Here is a 10,239-nt window from a genome sequence, read left to right as displayed (position 1 = left end):
GGAAAACAAATCCAGCCCTTTGTGCCCGCCTCGCACCGGCTCCGCACGGTAGCAACCGAACCCCCAGGGACATCGGAGCGGGTGTTGCCGAGGGCAATTTGGTGATTGGCTGGTCAGGCCACGTGATAGGCGGGGGGACTTTCCTGTAACCGGATTGGCTCTCGCGGACTCTGACGGCCAGTGTCGGGGCGGGCCTGAGCCGGGACGGAGAGGCGCGCGCGGGGGCGCGAAGGCACGAGAGCGCGAGTGCGCGTGCGCGAGCGGCGGGGCTTTCTCCGGAGCCGTCGGAGGGAGCCGGAGCGCTTCTCCTGAGGTAAGCGCGGCTGCGGGGCGGCCCTCTGCCCCTCAGCGGCTGGTGCGGACCAGCGGGTGGCCAGCGCAGGGCTGGCCGAGGTGGAGGGAGAAGTCTGGGGTCCGCCCTCCCCAGGAGCTCTGCTCCGGGTAGGATGCAGACTCGGGCTCAGCCATGCCCGTTGGTGCCTCGGTTTCCCTTTTTCCCTTTTCCTACCCTCCAAATGCACCTTCCCAGCCCCCTCACCATGGTGACGAGTCCGCCCGAGGGGAGTTGCCCACCTGGCAGCTTCGTCTCTGCCTTTGTTTCCCGCCTGGAGGGATGCTGGTATCGGCCCCCTCCCCAGGTAAAGAGTGAGCGTGGTGGGGCGGGGGCATCACGGACGCCGGACTTGGGCTGGGGCCTGGGAGAAGATGGCTTTAATGCAGTGGGACCTGTCACATGTGAGAAGGAAAGGAAAAAAAAAAAAATGTGTCACTTTAGCCAAGCGGCGGGACTCGAACTAATCCGGCGGCGAGCAAGCCGAATTCCTAGCGCAGCTGTGCGGGCGGGGGTGGGGGGCTTGACCGGTGGACCGAGCCCAAGTGTTGCTGGTCGAAGGCTCTCCGGACCTGCACGCCAGCTCGCACCCCAGAGTTGCATCGAAACTGAACGCTTTCAGCCTGCCGAGGGAACCTAGGTTTTCGTTAAGGGGTGAGAAAAAAATTTTAAAGCAGTTGGGTGCTGGTCTAAATAAGAGGTTACATTAAGGAATTACAGATACAGCGAAACTGATGACTGGTAAACTGTGAGGAGGGAAATGCCTGCAGTGAACTGCAGACCAGACCGTCACAGTGAGATTCTCCTTCAAGAAGATAGGGATTTGGGGTGTGTGTGTGTGTGGGGGGGGGTGATTATCTCTGTAAACTGAGGTCTTTCTGGGCTGCTGGAGAGAGTAATTATTTTAAGCGTGTTAATTTAGGCCTGTAGGGAGAAGGGAAGGCATGGTGTAAATTACACCTGTTCAGACCTCAATTCTTTGAAAAGTGCCTGTTTAAAGACCATTTGGATGCCAAAACGGTTTGTGTGTTGGGGCTGGAGGGATGTCTCCTTTAAGTCCTACTTTAAAAGGGGGGAGGCGGTTGTGTGCAACACATCTGGTTTGCTACTCCATTTCCCCAGACCTGTAATAGCAAGGCCATACTGTGTGTCTTATGATGAAATATTAAAAGTCCCTTCAGTTTTCCACTAATTTGTTGGATGTATCTTGTAGTCTACTTGGTAAATGGCTCATCGGTCATTAGGATTTTTACCATATGCTGGAGTTTCACCGTGATCTATTTCGAACTTATTCTGGCGTGAGCTGGATGAGAATCTGTCTCCCTGACTCCTTGGAGACATGCTGTTTCAAAGCCCTTTCATTACTCTTACCTTCCCCCATGCAAAGTTTTGTTTCTTCAGGAAACAGTGCAATGCTTCGAACATCTAAGACTCGCATCATGCCTGTGAAGTGCCTGCACTTGCTAAGAAATCAATTTACTTGGCAAGTTAAAACAAATTGAAGAGGCAACACTTAAATTTGTTAGGGGAAATCAGGACATTTATCAGCTGCAGCAAATCAACTTTTTGATGGTTGTCTGAGGTGAATGGAAGTAAAAGAGGTTGCTGCAAAGCTCTGGGGGAATGAAACAAATGACCCTAGTAAAGTGAATATGGATCATCACCTGATAGATTGGAATATAAAGTATAATTAGTGGGAATAATTAAATTTGTCAGTGTTTGGGTTTTTTTGTTTTTTTTTTTTTTTAGGTGGCATGTGATGGTGGGGACAAGGAATTCTGAAGGTGGAATAGGTGGTATAGTTTTGAAAAGATGTGCTTTTATGTTTAGAAAAATGTCATTTATGTAAATCAGATAAAGGTCACACTATGTTTACATTTAGCCTTTGGCGGAGAGGCAGGGGTTTTTAAAAGGTAGAGAAACATTTATAGGCTTATCCTAGGGAAAAGAGGGAGATGGGCTGGCTTAGTTCATCTTGAGGGAAGCAGTGTGCCTCAGTGACCTGCAAGACAAGGTTTTATTTTCTGATTCAATGAAAGCCCACTAATGTTGCTTTCCATGCAACCACAAAATCATTTCATTTCTGTCATTTCTGTCCTCTGGGTCAGGAGCGGGGAGGATGGAGAGCAAATGAGAGAGATTAGAGTCCGACCTGCATACCTAAGCAATCGTGTCCTTTGCACAGGATCTGTGTCACATTGTGTAAACATAAGAGCCTTCACATCGAGAGGGGTCTGAGCATCTTCCCTAAGACCTGTGCTACAAGATACAGCTGGATAACATTGCCACAGGTGGGGCATGGGTGAGATCATCTGATACAGAAGCACTGGAGGAAATGTTTAATTCAGTGAGGCTCCTGCTTGCCTTAGAGCCTTGAGGAGGCATTTCCAGGCAGAGCTCATTATTGGCTAGCCTGGCTGGGCTGTATATGGCTTCCACAGGACCTGCCTTTCGTGATGGAGACTCCTGTGGAGGTTCCGCTTCTCAGATTGTAAGCATCAGTTAGGTTCGTTACATGCTCTAGAAAAGAAAGGCTCACAAAGACACAAATCTAGCCTGCCATTCTTTCAGGTCCTTGGCTCCTGTCACCCATAGGCTTCCAGAAATAAGTTGTGCCCTCCCTACCAGTAGATGGCACTGCTGTCTCTGGAATTCCTGGAGGAGATGAAACACAGAGCTGGCAAACCAATGGTGCGTCGCCTCCAGATTGTGAAAGGCTGTGTCAGCTGTCAAAAAGAATCTAAAAAAAAAAAGTTCTCAAGGCCAGAACTGTTTATATTAGGTGGGAATAATGTGTGTTACGGGGATTGAGGAATGGGTACAATTTGCTGGTGGTGTGTAGGAGAAAGGGCAGAGGGTAAACTGACAATTAAGCATTGTATCGTAGGTTTTAAAAGCTCTTGGCATACGTTTTGGTTAATTGAATGTGAGGTTGAAATTATTTTTCAATCAAAATTCCCCAAAACTTAATAATGTCTAATTCTTTGCATATAAAGCTAGTTTACACACATGGATAGGACTATGGAAATAGACATGTAACTTTTAAACCTGATGAATATCCAGTAATTACATGCTGTAAAGATAGTGGTGAGAGTATTAAACAGTGGTGGTTAAGTTACTGTACTTCAGGACTGTCCACAGAAGGTAGGTCAAAGTTATTCTGAATCAGTTTCTTCTAAAACTTAGAAATTCCTGACAAATATTTTAAGGTTTTCTTAGCTAGTGCTCTTCTTTCAAGATTACATTATTCCAAATCTTGAATTTTGGTTTTATTAACCTTATTAGCCAGGGTTCACTTATCCATTCCCCTGTTTTGAAATAGCTGTTCTTTCTTTGTTACTGATTGTTCTTTGAGATGGAGTTTGTAGCCATATTTGAAAGAGGAGAGTGCTGTTGACAGTGAGGTTATTATGTATATGGGAGCCTCCGTTTTGACCCTGCTTGAGCTGCAGGATGCTGCCTCTGGGTGTCATTACCCCAGTCACCTGCTTCCTCGTGCAGTTCCCTTCCTGTGGCTCAGCTTATTTGAGGTTTATTTCTGTCTCCAAGAGAGCTGATTAGCTGGTCTTTACTACCAATGCCGAATCCTGAAATCCTGCTGGTGCTAGATGGCGGTAGTCACAACAGTCTTTTGCTTCATTATGTGACCTCAAATAAATCTTTGCCTTTCTGAGCCTCTGTTTTCTTGCCCGATCACTGGGATTGCTGAGGTGGTGTGTGTCTATTAAAATCTCTTCCAGTCTTAAATTCTGTGGCACGGTGACTCCCATAAGGTATTTCTGAAGCCTCTGAAAAATTCTCTTACAGAAGATAATTTCATACTGTGAGCCTAGGGCAAAAAGAAATCTCACTAATACTTCTTCCCAGAGAAATGATTATGCATTGTGTTAAAAATCCTAATAATTCAGAGTTGGAAGGAACCCTAAAGGTGGTTTAACTCAACTTTCTCATTTTATAGGCAGAGAGTTTGAAATAAGAACTAAGTGATAGAACTAGTTAGTGGTAGAGAACTAGGACCTGAGCTCAGACTCCTCTCCGTCTTCACTTCTTCAGTGTTGCCTTTCTCCACTTGCCATCAGGACTCAGAATATGCTGTGTCTACAGGGCTGGAGCCAAGAAAATTCTCTGAGTAATTCCTTAATGTGGCATTTTAAAGCCACAGCATGAATAACATTGAGTTGGGGTAGAAATTCAAGGTCAGGCTTTTCTTTGCAGCTGTTCTTTTCCTCACTGACTGATCCTCAGCAATATTCTTTATGTGCATCTTTGGGTTTTTAAAACTTTTTTGCATGCTGTTTCCTATAAGAAAAAACTTTCATCATCCTAGAAGAGTCACTCCCCATTATATAGTCTTATATTAGGTTCATGGAATTCTGAGTGCTCTGTGGAAAAAGTATTTCCGTATGATGGGTTTCTTTCATAATCTTATATATTTTATCTTATACATTTAGCACATTATTCTGAGAAGGAGTTTCTTAGGCTTCAATAGACTGTTAAGGCCAGGGGAGTGGGGAATGGAATCCATGGCACAAAAATAGGGTAAAAAGTCTAGAGTCTAGAGTAGGTTGTGGAAAATTGTCAGTATGAGAGAATATTTGAGGAGCTAAAGACACTACGGTGGATGAGGATTGGGGGCAGGGGGACAGGGTGGGTAGCATACAAAAGTAAACTTATGGAAGTTCTTAGAACATTTTACCTTTATTAACATGTTTAAAATTGCTCACTGAAGATGCTAGTAGTATTTTGTTCATGTTAAATTAATAATGGATGTGCAAGTATTGATTTCCATTTATCATTGCTTGCCCAATAAGTACTCCCTCGTGATTTCACCAAGACACTTTGATATTCATGTTGCTTCATTGAAGATAACATGCATTGTAAGAGGGTTCTCTCCCCACCCACCCCACCCCTGCCTATTTGATTTGATTTCAAGATAGTACTTTTCTGACTTGTAACTTGGGGGTTTTTGACTCCTATTTTTCACTTCTGAAGTCCTATGTTTCACTATTTTTTACTGTAAGCTCCTAGGACTCCCCATGATCTCAGAGGTTCAAAAATAACATACATGTCAGGGATTACGAAAAAAAATCTTGAGATTCCTTTATTTATCTTTAGGGTTTATCATAGAAACTGCTGCTTCTTGGCTAATTATTTTTTTCTCTTTTCTATTTGCAACCCCCAATTCTCTTTTGCTAATTGTTCCCCAAATAATAGTGACCCAGTCTGTATATATTGAAAATCTTTTTGTTTTTTGCCAGGGAGTATATAGAAGTTAATTTGTGTTCATATTTTGGACATGTGAAACATAACTTTGAAGATCACTACATTTGGAAGAACGTCTGCTTGAAAATCTCTTGATGTCTTTTCGGTGACACCTAGCCTACATTTAGTACCATGGTGATCCAAATTGGTGAATGTTACCTTCTGGTACCTTTTTGGGTATGGGCTAGAATAGTATCTGTTACTGCTTTAGCAGAAGAATAAAAATTACCCTTTGTTTCTTAGGTTATCAGTTGAGTTTATGTAATAATAGAAAAAAGTCAAAAATTTCTGCATTCTTTTTCCAGAACCCTAATTTATTGTGAGATTTGGGGGGCAGTATTGACATCTCTGAGTTTATTTCCTTTTCTGGAAAATAAGAGAGAACAGTGACCACTTAAATTCTTTTCATTTCCAAAATCCTGTGACTCTATGAAATTTTATATGGTACCTAGACTAAACCTATCCTAAAAGTGCTAGCTAGTTGGGAATTATAATCAAGTTAGTGCCAAGATAATTCTTGATATCTGCAAATTACTTTTTGGCTTACAAAAATACTCTTTATCTTCTTTTTACTTAAAGTGTAGTCAGAGAACAGCAGCACTGGTATCATCGGGGAGTTTGTGGGAAATGCAGATTCTCAGGCTTCATGCAGGACCTACTGAATTGGAATCTGCATTTCATCAAGGAGGCCAGGTGTTATGTGTGCATGTTAAAGTCTGGAAAGTGCTGCTTTGTCTCATTTTGAGTCTTACATTGACCCTGTGAGGAAGGAGGTATTTTACAGCTAAAATAACTAAATAACTAACAGGGAACCAAGATTCAGTTAACTAACTAGCCAAGTGTCTTACCTAGAACTCTCTACACCAAACATAACACTGTCATCTTGGTTGGGCTGGAGCCAGCCCCTGGCTTAGGTGTGGCTATGTTACTGATGGTAGCCACTAGAACCTGAATGGAAGTGCAATAGTGTTGCAATCCACTTATGGGGGGAAAAACACATAAAGAGAATGCCTATGTGAGCTTCCACGCTGTTTTCCATGCCTGACTGGTTGGAATGGAGAGGATTCTTAGGGCAAGCTTGGAAATTTAGTTTTAAAAAAGGTGGCAGGACATTCATTAGCCTTGGTGCCTGGATCACCACATGAGGGAGAGCCACTCCACCGACCTGTTCACCTGTTCAGTATGTATATGGGAACCAGAGATAAACTTTTATTGAGCTTGAGCCATTATATGTGTTTGCGTCTATATGTTGAACACTTAGGCTACTCACAAATTTACTTGAGCAGTGACTCTGGACTTGAAGTTATGGAACTTGTGGCCTAATTCATTCTTTTACTTTTTGTCTTTGGCAGTTGGTGATCGATCAGTGGTGATCCAATATGCAGAAGTGAGTAATGAAAAGCAGCAGAGCTGATGGGTTATGAGGATGTAAGTGTGTTTGAAGGCTCTCTCACCCTCTACTCCAGGGTAAGTCAAAGGCATTCTCTGCCATTTTCCTGGGTTTACTGTCATAGAGGCTCTGGTCTCAGTAGCTTCTTGGAGTCAGTACAATGAGGTACTCTGTGAAAGTTTCCCAAAGCCTATATTGATTCAACTAACAGACACCATGGAAATCAACAGTTATGAAGACAAAATTCAATAGGGTGATGGGATGGAAGTTGTGCATGGAAATATCTTAACGCAGGAATTTTCAGTGAGTTTGTATGGGATATGATTTACATGGGAGGAGCTGGTTGACCTTCCTGATAAATGCTGTAGAGAAGGGAACCAGGCCTAATGGCCTTTTTCTTATAGTTGTATCCTCATGTTCTGCTGTATATAGTTCTCTCTCCAAGCATCCTCTTCCATGGCTTACTGTGCTTAACTTTTCCTTCATTAATTTTTTTTCCCCAGGAAGGAAACCACTTATCACAGAGTTGATGATTCCCACTTTGGGAAGTGGGAGATTCTCTTCTCTCTTTGCAGCACTAAGTATAATGGATACAGGCATTGGGAGCATTAAAATCAGAGCTGGCTTTTGATTTTCATTTGTGCTGAAGATTTTTAAGACCAGAGGGAGAAACATACTGTTTGGTGTGCCCTTCTCAGAGTACAGGTGGAGGTCCAGGAAGGATAAGTTGAAAGAACGTCATAACTTTTCTGAGTTTCATGGCTTCAAGAGCTTAAACTAAAACCAGACTCCTTGAAGAGAAAAATCATAATTGATACAGATCTAAGCAGAGCTAAGGATGGTTAGCAAAGAGACAGGAGGTAAAAAAAAAAAAAAAAAAAAAAGGTACTCAGCTGAAAAACTGGACGGAGGGTTGTTTTAAGCATCTCAGTTCAATACTGTGGAGACTGTGGCAGATAATGTCCCATTACCCAGGCTCATACAAAGGGCAGCCAGAAAGACTGATGTCCTTCAGTGTCTCACGTGACTTAGTAATGAGTACAATTCACTGAACGAAATAGACAATTAGGGTCTGTAGATCTCTGGAGATTCCCATAAGCATACATCATTACTGCTCTGGAATAATGCATGTGCTTAGAGACAAGCAAAGTAGAGAAAAGGGAGTTGCAAAGCACTTTAACAACAGAAAAGTCCAGGTGAGCAGCCAGATATACACCATAGCTCAGGGCCTGGAGGTTGCTAGCTCAAGGACCTGGTCTTTGCTAGGTTTTCTCCTTAAAGGAAAGAAGCCAGACTTTGCTAGCTTTCCTCATTTTCCTCTGTGGTTCCCATGGATCTTATATTTTTAAAGTAATTAGAAAGTATAGAAGGCCAGAAATAATACTTGATTGGCATGTTCCTGTGTAAATACTGTGCAAGGATCAAATTGTAGAGGGAGCCATTCTTTATTGATTAGGGGGGCAAAGAAAGTAATGCTGGAATTGCCAGTGAAGCAGGGGTTCTCATCCTTAACACTGTTGACACTCTGAGCCAGGCAGTTCTTTGGGGATGGGGTAGGGGAGGGGCTGGCCTGTGTACTGTAGCATGTTTGGTAGGGTCCTCGGCCTCTACCCACTAGATTCCAGTAGCACTCTCTATAGTCAAAAGTGTCTCCAGACGTTACCATATGTCCTCTTGGGGTGGGGGCAGGAAACTGCCAACAGTGAGAACCACTGCTAAAGTAATACTGCTGAAGGGATTGGATTTTGCAGAGCAAGAGTTGTTCTGGGACTAGATTTTAATCATTTAGCTTCATTTTGCTACAGTTTCCCTACCTGTAAAAGAGACACAGCATTAATAAACTCAGTAGCCTAAGAAAGTGATGTACATAGTATTTGTTGTGCGACTACTTGGGGGCTCTGTAAATATTAAGAAATGATGCCTGTTTCCCCAAATTTCTAGGACCCAAGGATCACTCTTAAACTTTGTGAAAGTACTAACTGAGGAATATTGGGAGTTTGAAGAAGGGAGAAGGATTGTTGGTGAGGGAAATGAACAGTACTGGATTCTGATTTTATTTTAAGGCTTCATGTCCTGTTTGTTACAGCAATGTATTCTGAATGAAGGCTTTCTTTTTGGAACATTAAGAAAGAGGGGAGTGAAGGAGGCAAAAAAGAAGGCTATTGAGAAGAATAGTCAAGGAAATTTCTTTAAAAAAAATGGGGCACCTGGTTGGCTCAGTCAGTTAAGGGGTCCAACTCTTGATTTTGGCTCAGGTCATGATCATACAGTTGTGGGATTAAGCCCCGTGTTGGGCTCAGCACTGGGTGTGGAGCCTGCTTAAAATTCTCTCTCCCTCTCCCCTGCTCGTGTGCGTACACACTCTCTCTCCCCTCTCCCCTCCTCCCCTCTCTCTCTCTCTCTCTCTCTCTCTCTCCCCCCCCCCCCCGTCTCACTCCTCCTCTCCCTCCCTCTCTCTCCTCCTCTCCCTCCCTCTCTCTCCTCCTCTCCCTCCCTCTTACTCCTCCTCTCCCTCCCTCCCACTCCTCCTCTCCCTCCCTCCCTCTCCTCCTCTCCCTCCCTCCCTCTCCTCCTCTCCCTCCCTCTCCCTCCCTCTCCCTCCCTCTGTCCTCCTCTCCCTCCCTCTCTCTCCCTCTGTCCTCCCTCTCCCTCCCTCCCTCTCTCTCCCTCTGTCCTCCCTTTCTCTCCTAATCTCCCTCCCTCTCCCTCCCTCTGTCCTCCTCTCCCTCCCTCTCTCTCCCTCTGTCCTCCCTCTCCCTCCTCCTCTCCCTCCCTCTCCCTCCTCCTCTCCCTCCCTCTCCCTCCTCCTCTCCCTCCCTCTCCCTCCCTCTCCCTCCCTCTCCCTCCCTCTCCCTCCCTCTCCCTCCCTCTCCCTCCCTCTCCCTCCCTCTCCCTCCTCTCTCCCTCCTCTCTCCCTCCCTCTCCCTCCCTCTCCCTCCCTCTCCCTCCCTCTCCCTCCCCCTCTCCCTCCCTCTCCCTCCCCCTCTCCCTCCCCCTCTCCCTCCCCCTCTCTCCCTCTCCCTCCCCCCTCTCCCTCCCCCTCTCTCCCTCCCTCTCCCTCCCTCTCCCTCCCCCTCTCCCTCCCCCTCTCCCTCCCCCTCTCCCTCCTCCTCTCCCTCCCCCTCTCCCTCCCCCTCTCCCTCCTCCTCTCCCTCCTCCTCTCCCTCCTCCTCTCCCTCCTCCTCTCCCTCCTCCTCTCCCTCTCCCTCCTCCTCTCCCTCCCTCTCCCTCCTCCTCTCCCTCCCTCTCCCTCCTC

General features: G+C 45.3%; 1 protein-coding gene across 2 annotated transcripts in view; it reads left to right on the top strand.

Annotated features, from left to right (window-relative positions):
• The first annotated feature begins 201 nt into the window (after positions 1-201).
• TMEM108 (transmembrane protein 108) overlaps positions 202-10,239 on the top strand; it is a 370,767-nt gene continuing 360,729 nt past the window's right edge. For both annotated transcript variants that reach the window (XM_043595388.1, XM_043595386.1), the window contains exons 1-2: positions 202-313; positions 6,946-7,060. The gene's annotated coding sequence lies outside the window, so the exon portion shown is untranslated. The remainder of the gene's footprint in view (positions 314-6,945; positions 7,061-10,239) is intronic.

The sequence above is a fragment of the Prionailurus bengalensis genome, chromosome C2 (assembly GCF_016509475.1).
Source record: "Prionailurus bengalensis isolate Pbe53 chromosome C2, Fcat_Pben_1.1_paternal_pri, whole genome shotgun sequence".
Lineage (NCBI taxonomy): Eukaryota > Metazoa > Chordata > Mammalia > Carnivora > Felidae > Prionailurus > Prionailurus bengalensis.
Note: the sequence above shows the minus strand (reverse complement) of the source record. Positions and strands in the feature narration are given on the sequence as shown.